This window comes from Thalassophryne amazonica, chromosome 21 (genome assembly GCF_902500255.1).
Source record: "Thalassophryne amazonica chromosome 21, fThaAma1.1, whole genome shotgun sequence".
NCBI classification, from domain to species: domain Eukaryota; kingdom Metazoa; phylum Chordata; class Actinopteri; order Batrachoidiformes; family Batrachoididae; genus Thalassophryne; species Thalassophryne amazonica.
The window spans coordinates 10,352,892-10,366,657 of record NC_047123.1 but is presented as its reverse complement, the minus strand read 5'-3'; positions in this window follow the sequence as shown (position 1 = coordinate 10,366,657).

Genomic DNA, 13,766 nt, shown 5'->3' with positions numbered 1-13,766 from the left:
GTCCCCTGGACTGCACAACCTTAATCTGGTCATGGTCACCCCACAGGACATGGCAATCTTGGTTCGAGAGCTTCGTCTTCCACAAGAGTCTGTTCCAAAAACCTTGGAGCAGCTCCTGCCCCTCACAAATCACATTCCCCATGAGCTATTTGAGGAAATCATGCCACAACTAAGTCAGACAGCTGCATACCTGTTCAGGATACACCGTGACAATGCCAACATCTCTTGTGCTCAGGAGGGCCTCCATACTCAACTGTGTGGTCTTCAGTCTAGTATGGACATGCTAGCCTGCATGATGGAGCATATGGAAAGGGAACAGCTAGGGCTGGCCACCACCACCCTGAATGTGGGCAAGAATTCTCTGGGGGCCCTGTACAACCTGGCCAAGCAGCACAAGGAGCTGGAAAGATCCATCAGAGAACTGCACGACTGTCTGAAAGCCAGAATTCCTGATCCTCCCCCCACTACCCCTGAAAGGCCAACCTCCCCATGTTCCCCAACTTCTCCCAAAACTTCAGATGCTGAGTAAATGCTGAGGAGCGCGGACTGACGTAATGGCACTGAACACGGACTATGATCTTGGTTCTTGAGTTTGAATTGCGGACTGGTTTCAGAAATCTGAGTGTAAATAAAAACAAAGAAGGATATATGTTAGTAACAAAGGTTGGGTAAATGTCTGTCCTTACCATCATCTGCGTAACACAGATAAAGCTAAATGCATACACATAGATATCACATTGCAAAGTTATAAAAAGGGGACCCTTACACGGCGTGTTTGTAGATTTAGTAGTAAAGATGCACCATAGGGACCCCTTTTTTTTCTTAAATTATAGCATGCCTCAAGAGACATGCATCGCCTAAATTTGGCGTCTGGCCAAAAAGGGCATTAGAAAACAAGCTGAAAAAGAAGAAAAACAAAGTGGAGAATGTTGAGAAATGGCCTATAATGAAAACCATTATATGATTGACTAAGGCAAATGACTTAAGGACGGACATGAAGGGAAACCATTTATTGTGTTTATCATTTAACTAGACATAGCTGCGCTAACCTTAGAATAGTTTCTTGATTGGTTGACTAAATAGTGGTAACATAGGGGTTATTTGATGCATTTAAATAATAAATGTGTGACGCTTTAACAAAATAATATGTAGAACCAAGTATAATGGGTTGGAGCCTCTGGTTGAGTGAGTCAATAGATGCCAGAAGATGATTGGTTGCACTGATGTCAATGTAAAGCCTTTACTTTGCCATGATTAAGAAGTTGCTGTAACTTGTTTATGTGGCCATTTTAAGTGCCTTGAATTACACCAAAACTCATTGTTTGAATGTCACCTGGCGTTGATATAATCCGGCTAATTGCTCACCTTGTGCCTTAGTATGTAGGTTCACCTGCACTGCAATATATTTACCGTGTGAAGTATCACTGATATTCATATCCGCACCAGAGTTATCAGTAAGTCGAGTGATGTGTTTTTCTTTTTTATTGCAATGCACAAATGAGGATGTCTTGTCAGTAAACAACCCAAGAGTATAGTTGATGTAATGGGACTCTTTCGAGTCCCAGAGGAGGGACTGTAGAATAATTTTTAGGTCCATATTTGAACTGTGATGAACTATCAAGTGTCCTGATCCGAACTGTATGTCCTCTGGTTGAACTAGCAGGTGTTCAACCCAAAAAAAGGGCTCTATTAGTCACTCAGTCTGTCAGGGGCTTTCCAAGGCCTTTTAGGTGCTTTCCCGCAGGCCACGTGCAGGGGCCTCAGGCCAGCTGCACGTGTGGCTGAGGCCACGTGCGGAGGGGGCCTCAGGCCAGCTGCACGTGTGGCTGAGGCCACGTGCGGAGGGGGCCTCAGGCCAGCTGCACCTGTGGCTGAAGGTCTTTTAAAAAAATCAGTTGTAAATCCTTCATGTTTTAATGGGGGCGTTTGTCACATTGAAATAATGGCCTAACACCTGCTTAGGGTTCACTAGAGGACGCTTCCAATAGAAAACCATGTCTTGGGAATGAAATAAATAAAAAAGTCGAAGGAGGAGCGATGCCCGCAGGTCTCCAATAAATAGATGAGCGCGGTTGTCATATTCAGTCTCTCTAGAGGACTCAGTTTGTCTAAGCTTTGTGTCGAAGGCTTAAATAAACTTAAAAACTCTGTGCATTTTATCTTGCTTAAGGCTGAATTATTCTAAAGTGTTGTGTCATTTTCTAGCATATCACTTGCAATTAGTTTGTGTTATCTAAAAGACGACATCCTGAGAAGACTAAAGACGAGCCGCGACACATACCACACCATACCAGACTACAATACACCATACCGCACCATAATGTACTGTAGTGTACCATACCACACCATACCAGACTACAATACACCATACCGCACCATAATGTACTGTAGTGTACCACACCATACCAGACTACAATACACCATACCGCACCATAATGTACTGTAGTGTACCATACCATACCAGACTACAATACACCATACCGCACCATAATGTACTGTAGTGTACCATACCATACCAGACTACAATACACCATACCACACCATAATGTACTGTAGTGTACCATACCATACCAGACTACAATACACCATACCGCACCATAATGTACTGTAGTGTACCACACCATACTGTTGTGAAAGTGTAGTGACACGGACCCACAACAGGGGGCGCAAATGAACGGCCAATAGATGAGCCAAAAAGTAACAATTTAATCTTGTGAAATGTGCACAACGAAATACAGACAATCTCAGAATATAATTACAGTCAATTCACAAAGGTGACGTGTGGGCAGGCTCGAGGATAGAAGACGTCTGTCCTGAGAAGAGCCGGAACCACACGATTTCCGCCGCCACTGAACCTGGTGAATACTGGAGCCGAATTCCCAGGTGATCACCGTCCTGCAGAGCCTCCACAAACGAAGGACCGGTACTCCTGCAAACACTCACAATAGACAGATTCAGAAAATACCACAAAGGCTGAGGATATTACCTCCAATGAAGTACGATATCTCGGCGATGAGGTGGAGATGACGTCTGGGTTTTATGGAGTGCGATGATGAAGAATGAGTGACAGCTGTCAGGAGTTAATGACTGACAGCTGTCACTCCCGGCTGTGTCTGTGGCGGTAGCGCCCTCTCGTGCCTGAAGCCCGCACTTCAGGCAGGGCGCCCTCTGGTGGTGGGCCAGCAGTACCTCCTCTTCTGGCGGCCCACACAACACATACCACACCATACCAGACTACAATACACCATACCACACCATAATGTACTGTAGTATACCATACCATACCATACCAGACTACAATACACCATACCACACCATACCAGACTACAATACATCATACCAAACCATAATGTACTGTAGTGTACCACACCATACCATACCAGACTACAATACACCATACCAAACCATAATGTACTGTAGTGTACCACACCATACCATACCACACCATACCAGACTACAATACATCATACCAAACCATAATGTACTGTAGTGTACCACACCATACCATACCAGACTACAATACACCATACCACACCATAATGTACTGTAGTGTACCATACCATACCATACCATACCAGACTACAATACACCATACCACACCATAATGTACTGTAGTGTACCATACCATACCATACCAGACTACAATACATCATACCACACCATAATTTACTGTAGTGTACCATACCATACCATACCAGACTACAATACACCATACCACACCATAATGTACTGTAGTGTACCATACCATACCATACCATACCAGACTACAATACACCATACCACACCATAATGTACTGTAGTATACCATACCATACCATACCATACCATACCAGACTACAATACATCATACCACACCATAATGTACTGTAGTGTACCATAACATACCATACCAGACTACAATACACCATACCACACCATAATGTACTGTAGTGTACCATACCATACCATACCAGACTACAATACACCATACCACACCATAATGTACTGTAGTATACCATACCATACCATACCAGACTACAATACATCATACCACACCATAATGTACTGTAGTATACCATACCATACCATACCAGACTACAATACACCATACCACACCATAATGTACTGTAGTGTACCATACCATACCATACCAGACTACAATACATCATACCACACCATAATGTACTGTAGTGTACCATACCATACCATACCAGACTACAATACACCATACCACACCATAATGTACTGTAGTATACCATACCATACCATACCAGACTACAATACATCATACCACACCATAATGTACTGTAGTGTACCATACCATACCATACCAGACTACAATACACCATACCACACCATAATGTACTGTAGTGTACCATACCATACCATACCAGACTACAATACATCATACCACACCATAATGTACTGTAGTGTACCATACCATACCATACCAGACTACAATACACCATACCACACCATAATGTACTGTAGTGTACCATACCATACCATACCAGACTACAATACATCATACCACACCATAATGTACTGTAGTATACCATACCATACCATACCATACCAGACTACAATACATCATACCACACCATAATGTACTGTAGTATACCATACCATACCATACCATACCATACCATACCATACCATACCATACCATACCAGACTACAATACACCATACCACACCATAATGTACTGTAGTATACCATACCATACCATACCATACCAGACTACAATACATCATACCACACCATAATGTACTGTAGTATACCATACCATACCATACCATACCAGACTACAATACATCATACCACACCATAATGTACTGTAGTATACCATACCATACCATACCATACCATACCATACCATACCATACCATACCATACCATACCATACCAGACTACAATACACCATACCACACCATAATGTACTGTAGTGTACCATACCATACCATACCAGACTACAATACATCATACCACACCATAATGTACTGTAGTGTACCATACCATACCATACCAGACTACAATACACCATACCACACCATAATGTACTGTAGTGTACCATACCATACCATACCAGACTACAATACATCATACCACACCATAATGTACTGTAGTATACCATACCATACCATACCAGACTACAATACATCATACCACACCATAATGTACTGTAGTATACCATACCATACCATACCAGACTACAATACACCATACCACACCATAATGTACTGTAGTATACCATACCATACCATACCAGACTACAATACATCATACCACACCATAATGTACTGTAGTATACCATACCATACCATACCATACCAGACTACAATACATCATACCACACCATAATGTACTGTAGTATACCATACCATACCATACCATACCATACCAGACTACAATACACCATACCACACCATAATGTACTGTAGTGTACCATACCATACCATACCATACCAGACTACAATACATCATACCACACCATAATGTACTGTAGTGTACCATACCATACCATACCAGACTACAATACACCATACCACACCATAATGTACTGTAGTGTACCATACCATACCATACCATACTACAATACATCATACCACACCATAATGTACTGTAGTGTACCATACCATACCATACCATACCAGACTACAATACATCATACCACACCATAATGTACTGTAGTGTACCATACCATACCATACCAGACTACAATACACCATACCACACCATAATGTACTGTAGTGTACCATACCATACCATACCATACTACAATACATCATACCACACCATAATGTACTGTAGTGTACCATACCATACCATACCATACTACAATACACCATACCACACCATAATGTACTGTAGTGTACCATACCATACCATACCATACTACAATACATCATACCACACCATAATGTACTGTAGTACTGTACTTCCTGTTAAAAGTTCCTTCCCACTGTAGCCAAGTGCTTGCTCACAGGGGGTCGTTTTGACCGTTGGGGTTTTACATAATTATTGTATGGCCTTGCCTTACAATATAAAGCGCCTTGGGGCAACTGTTTGTTGTGATTTGGCGCTATATAAAAAAATTGATTGATTGATTGATTGATAGTATACCATACTAGGGCTGCAACAAACGATTATTTGGATCATCGATGAATCTGATGGGGTTTCGACACAATTAATCGATTAATCGGATTAGCAGGAAAATTTTTTTTTAAATGTGCCAGGGAAACAATTTTTCTCTCCTTCCATCACTTTATTTAACAACAGAACATTATTTGAAAACTTAAAATACTTGAAAATCAACAAATCGTCAAATGTCCCTTGGCTGTTGAAATATAAAATAATAAAGAATAAAACAGTTTATAATAAAGAACAAAAATAATTATTTCAAATTGCACTGCTTTATCAAAGTGCTGAGTTGCCATAAAACAACATTGAAACATAAATGTTATAAAATATATGGTGAAAAAAGAGGTATTTTTTGTTGTTGCAAATGAGCAATTAATAACCAGTTAACCATAAAACCTAAATCAAAACTGTAGTCTGACTCATTATATGTGCAACATTCTCTGTATAACTTGTAAACTATGTGGTTATTTCATAATGACACATGTGACTCATGTCTCTTTCTCTAAAATTAGATTGTAGCATTATTAGTTATTATTACTATTATTATTATTATTGTTGTTGCTATTATTATTAATATATAAATAAACATAAATTAAAGAATATTATAATTTGTAATACATTTGCTTCTTTTACGACAACAAACACTGAGCCATTAATTATTATACAGAAAACAAATGCACAAATGTTTATATGTTTATTCAAATTTAAACTCCAAAAGAATCAAACATCTCAAAGGTATTAGAGATGAAAAATCAACTTTGATAAAACATTTGCCTTCAACTGCCTGATTACATATTTACGCACTCACTTACCTTCAACCGGTTACTCAGTGCCAATGATTGGCTAAGTTTAGGTTGCTGTTTGAATATTTGTGTTAGCAATTGGCTTAGAAATTGCTTCCTTTGGGCCGTAAACAACACGCCCACACATTTGAACGAGGAAGTGGGAAGCAGGAAGTTAACTCTTACTGTCCTGTCAATATTATTTAATTATTTAGTTATTCAACATTTAGAAATAGCAAAATATCTGAAAACGGCAGTGTGTTTTTCACCCCTGTGTGTGTGCATGTGTACCTCCGTCCATGTTTGAAAGATCAAAGTCATACCTGTTTCATTCAAACTGAACTAACATCACTTCTTTTTATGATATCATTGTGACATCACTCACTTCAATCAATCACAAATACCTTGCTGATCAATATAAAGTTTTAGACCATCACCTGTTGGTCTAGTGGTTAAGGTGTTGGGCTTGAGACCAGAAGATCCTTGGTTCAAATCCCTGCCTGACTGGAAAATCACTAAGCGTCCTTGGGCAAGGTCCTTAATCCCTATTGCTCCCGGTGTGTAGTGAGCGCCTTGTATGGCAGCACCCTGACATCCGGATGAATGTGAGGCATTATTGTAAAGCGCTTTGTGCGTCTGATGCAGATGGAAAAGCGCTATATAAATGCAGTCCATTTATCATCTCTCTATTCCTATTGGTTGCCGAGATAATATGTTTTCACACCCTGTTTTTGTTGATCTTAACCTTTGATCCTCTCCAAAAGTGAATTATCTTGAGGTATCTGCTCAGGTTTGGTGACTCTGGATAATCAATCATCAGAGCCACACAGAATCAAACAATATTTCATCACAACAAATTAGTTTTCCTGAATTAATGTTAACTAAGAGGCACAGGTGGGGTGTTTTATTCTCCCTGTTGTTGCTCTACATGTTGGTGCAATAACAGAGTATCTATGTGTCTGTGGACAAGATAACTCAGAAATGGCTGGACTGATTTCCTTCAAACGTGGTCAGAATATTAACGGGACAGATATCTAGAGGTGATTAGATTTTGTAGTAGTTTGGTCAAAGGTCAAGGAAAAAACCTGGTCCAGAAACCCCACAAAACACTTTTTTCTTTATTTTTTAATCAAACTTGGTGGGAGTATTACTTCGACAGATATCTAGAGATGACTGGATTTTGGAGTCACTTAGTGAAAGGTCAAGGAAAAACACTGACATTTGTGATTGATTGGTATGAATAATGAAGTCACACTGTGTGTATGCATGTATATATACAGCAGTGTTCAGAATAATAGTAGTGCTATGTGACTAAAAAGATTAATCCAGGCTTTGAGTATATTTCTTATTGTTACATGGGAAACAAGGTACCAGTAGATTCAGTAGATTCTCACAAATCCAACAAGACCAAGCATTCATGATATGCACACTGTTAAGGCTATGAAATTGGGCTATTAGTAAAAAAAAAAAAGTAGAAAAGGGGGTGTTCACAATAATAGTAGCATCTGCTGTTGATGCTACAAACTCAAAACTATTATGTTCAAACTGTGTTTTTAGCAATCCTGTGAATCACTAAACTAGTATTTAGTTGTATAGCCACAGTTTTTCATGGTTTCTTCACATCTGCGAGGCATTGATTTTGTTGGTTTGGAACCAAGATTTTGCTCATTTACTAGTGTGCTTGGGGTCATTGTCTTGTTGAAACACCCATTTCAAGGGCATGTCCTCTTCAGCATAAGGAAACATGACCTCTTCAAGTATTTTGACATATCCAAACTGATCCATGATACCTGGTATGCGATATATAGGCCCAACACCATAGTAGGAGAAACATGCCCATATCATGATGCTTGCACCACCATGCTTCACTGTCTTCACTGTGAACTGTGGCTTGAATTCAGAGTTTGGGGGTCGTCTCACAAGCTGTCTGCGACCCTTGGACCCAAAAAGAACAATTTTACTCTCATCAGTCATTTTATAGCCTTACGAGTGTGCATATTATGAATGCTTTGTCTTGGATTTGTGAGAATCTACTGAATCTACTGGTACCTTGTTTCCCATGTAACAATAAGAAATATACTCAAAACCTGGATTAATCTTTTTAGTCACATAGCACTACTATTATTCTGAACACTACAGTATATATATATATATATATATATATATATATATATATATATATATATATATATATATATATATATATATATATATATATATTGAAATAAATGATTATAAACATTTTCTATCATTGAAGTCATTTTGAAAATGAGATTTTAGTCAGGACATGTAAAAATAATAAACACTGAGAATCAAGGAGTCTAACAGTTTATAAGCCAGACAACCTTAAAGCTGCGGAACAGTCCAGGTTAAAGCAGGTAAACGTGTCTTCAGAGACGGAATGAAACCCTGAGTGACAGTTAATTCCCGCCCACAGTTTCCTGAAGGCATCGGTCTCCATCAGATGAAAGAAGCTGTGCTCTGACCCATCTCAGTGACAGCTGAAGCCCTATAAATGATCCGTTCCCACAATAAGAGGCCGCCTGACGCCACCTTCCCACAATGCAAAGCGGTGCCACTAATGCCGCCTCGGGTGCCAGGTTACCACAGTAAAGCAACAACTTCCCACTCTCACTTCTACAAAGCTGCCAGCATGTGATGCTGCCCTGTCCCAATGCCCGGAGGTCAGCCTGAGCCCGTGACCCTGCCAGCCTGGAGGTCAGCCGGTTTTGATTCCTTGTTTTTGGAGTTCAGCTCTGAGGCAAACAGGGATGTACGGATTCACGCTCACGTTCCAGATTCCAATCATGTGCAGGTTTTCAGAGGTTATTTGTGAATTATCTTGCTGCAGCGTGCACGTTACTGAGCGGGATCTGAACCAGAACCTCACCTGAGCTGCTCTGCAGCAGCTCTTTGGCTCCATGGATTTGAATGAGGGCATAACCTTCTGTCTTCCTCTTACTGATGGGCACTGAGGACTTCTCTTTTCTCTCTGCAAGCTGTTTCCGTCCTAAAAATGCTGTTTAAAAAAAATAGCACCGTCATATAATAACTGGCAGGTCAACAAAGTGATGATGGCAGTCGCTGAAGCAACGCACCCCGTTAAAGCCGAACAGCACACAGAGGAGATCGTTACCAGACAGTTTATTGACAAACACACAACACAATAAACCAGATTACTCAGGCAGAGAGAGAATACATCTGCAGTTTTACACCGGAATTAAAAAAAATGATAAGAAATATTCCAGTGCTTCAATATAAATGCATTATTACATCATCTGCATAAAATTTCACTTATTCTTCATCTGTCGTGATGCATACCGTAGTACCATTTATGCGTTTACAATTTAATCATTTTTCAAATTACATTTCAGATAAGAAAATGTAATTGGCAATGACCAAACATTCCAATTTCTACAAAAATTACATTTGTATTTATTTCAAAGAAACTTATCAATTATCAAGTTTTTTTTTAAACTTGATTTCTTTGTAAGGTAAATGGCTGAGTACATAATAACAAAGTCACTGATGATTAAGAAGTGACCGCAAACCTCACTAAACAAATACAATCCAAATTTCTTATGAAATTCACAAGACCATTGTAGAAATTGTGGAATTTTAACAACTAAATAAACTTGTATCCATTTCAAGGTGAAAAATGGCCACACGTTTGACACATTTATATTTATTTTGAAATATTAGATCAATAGTTTTATTTTTTTTATTTTTTTTTTACATTTTTTTCATTATTTCTTCATAGTTTTATTATTTGTTCCTTTAGGATTTGTGTGTATCCACTGTGCCTAAATTATTTGCACAATGCTGTAAAAAATAAAAGAAAAAGACCCTAATGAAAAGATACTGAATTTTTCATGAAGTTTCATGAAGACTGATTGAAAAGTTTTAAAACTAGAACACCACACTCATAGCGTGCAAACCTCCACCAACACTAATTTCTAGTTCCACATGTTTTTACCTTGGAAAAAAGTTTCAAGTTGAAAGTCCTGTTAGAATACAAAATATAGATCAAAAGGGCTTTTCAATGTTAAAATCAAATATCTTTTAAATCTGTTAAATTGAATTTCTTTCATATTTGAGAGCATTATGTAGGATGGTATCCTTTATCGGCTGACAAAGTTTGATCTGGATCTGATCTGGATTGTGGATTTTGTGGCCATTTAAATTTAACATTGAAAACCCCATTTAATTTATTTTACATTATATCTTAATCAAACGTGCCCTAATCAATCTCATATTTTAAAGTGAAGTGCAAACTGGCACTCACTATTGCCTGATAAAGTTTGATCTGGATCTGATCTGGATTGTGGATTTTGTGACTATTTAAATTTAACATTGAAAACCCCATTTAATGTATTTTACATTAAATCTTAATCAAACGTGCCTTAATCACTCTCATATTTTAAAGTGAGATGCAGACTGGCACTCACTATCACCTGAAAACTTTGATCCGGATCTGATCTGGATTGTGGATTTTGTGTCTATTTAAACTTAACATTGAAAACCCCATTTAATGTATTTCACATTATATCTTAAGCACATGTGCCCCAATCAATCTCATATTTTAAAGTGAGATGCAGACTGGCACTCACTATCACCTGACAAACTTTGATCCGGATCTGATCTGGATTGTGGATTTTGTGTCAATCAATCAATCAATCAACTTTTTTCTTGTATAGAGCCAAATCACAACAAACAGTTGCCCCAAGGCGCTCCACATTTCAAAGCAAGGCCATACAATAATTATGAAACACAGTCTACGTCTAAAGCAACATAACCAAGGGATGGTCCAGGGTCACCCGATCCAGCCCTAACTATAAGCCTTAGCGAAAAGGAAAGTTTTAAGCCTAATCTTAAAAGTAGAGAGGGTATCTGTCTCCCTGATCTGAATTGGGAGCTGGTTCCACAGGAGAGGAGCCTGAAAGCTGAAGGCTCTGCCTCCCATTCTACTCTTACAAACCCTAGGAACTACAAGTAAGCCTGCAGTCTGAGAGCGAAGCGCTCTATTGGGGTAATATGGTACTACGAGGTCCCTAAGATAAGATGGGACCTGATTATTCAAAACCTTATAAGTAAGAAGAAGAATTTTAAATTCTATTCTAGCATTAACATTAACATTAACATTAACAAGTGTCTATTTAAACTTAACATTGAAAACCCCATTTAATGTATTTCACATTATATCTTAAGCAAACGTGCCCCAATCAATCTCATATTTTAAAGTGAGATGCAGACTGGCACTCACTATCACCTGACAAACTTTGATCCGGATCTGATCTGGATTATGGATTTTGTGGACATTTGAATTAAATATTGACAAGCCAATTTGGTGTAATTTTTGCATTATATCTTAATCAAACGTGCCCTAATCACTCTCATATTTTAAAGTGAAGTGCAGACTGGCACTCACTATCACCTGACAAAGTTTGATCAGGATCTGATCTAGACTGTGGATTTTGTGACTGTTTAAATTTAACATTGTAAGCCCCATTTAATGTATTTTACATTATATCTTAATCAAACGTGCCCTAATCACTCTCATATTTTAAAGTGAAGTGCAGACTGGCACTCACTATTGCCTGACAAAGTTTGATCATGATCTGATCTGGATTGTGGATTTTGTGGACATTTGAATTAAATATTGAAAAGCCCATTTGGTGTAAATTTTGCACCAATATTGAAAATCCCATTTAATTTTTTTTTACATTATATCTTAATCAAACCTGCCCCAATCAATCTCATATTTTAAAGTGAGGTGCAGACTGGCACTCACTATCACCTGACAAACTTTGATCTGGATCTGATCTGGATTGTGGATTTTGTGTCTATTTAAACTTAACATTGAAAACCCTATTTAATGTATTTTACATTATATCTTAATCACACGTGCCCCAATCACTCTCATATTTTAAAGTGAGAGGCAAACCGGCACTCACTATCACCTGACAAAGTCTGATCCGAATCTGATCTGGATTATGGATTTTGTGGACATTTGAATTTAACATTGAAACCCCATTTAATGTATTTTACATTATATCTTAATCAAACGTGCCCTAATCACTCTCATATTTTAAAGTGAGTTGCAGAATGGCACTCACTATCACCTGACAAAGTCTGATCCAAATCTGATGCGGATTGTGAATTTTGTGGACAGTTGAATTAAATACCGAAAAGCCCATCTGGTGTACATTTTGCATTATATCTCAATCAAAAGTGCCTAATTCACTCTCATTTGTGACAATGAGGTGCAAACTGGCACTCTCAATGAATAGACTAAGTTTGATCTGCATCTGATCCATATTGTGGACCGTGACCTTTGTCAAAACAAACCCTTTAAAGGCTGTTTTGGGGTCAACTGTGATGCACTTATCAATTTGTTAGAAATCAACCAGAGAACCTGGGAGGAGTAGACCAACAAATAAATTATTGTGAAATTCTAATATGTTGCATGCACGTTAATGAAGCTGAAAAATGAGAAAGATGCCCATTTATCTAAATGATCTAAGTATAAGTTGAGAATAACTTGTTTTGTGACAGCTGCTGCCTCTGCATCGCTGCACCTTGTGCCTCTTTTTTTCTGGGTGTGACGGAGGTTTGTGGAACAAAATATTAGTCTTCTTTTGTGGGCATCAGTCGATGCAGCTGGGAGCTGAACATAAAACCTCTACGTGTTCTCTGAATCTGAAGGCTTCATGAGAGAATTTGAAAAATGGGATGATAACCGCAGATCTCTGCCACGCCAGGCTGGCAACAGGTTGATAAAGTAGGTTGTCCATAGCAACCCATGGCAACCATGAGAAAAATGATGTTGAGAAATACAATCAAATTTGTACGAACACTGTCTTG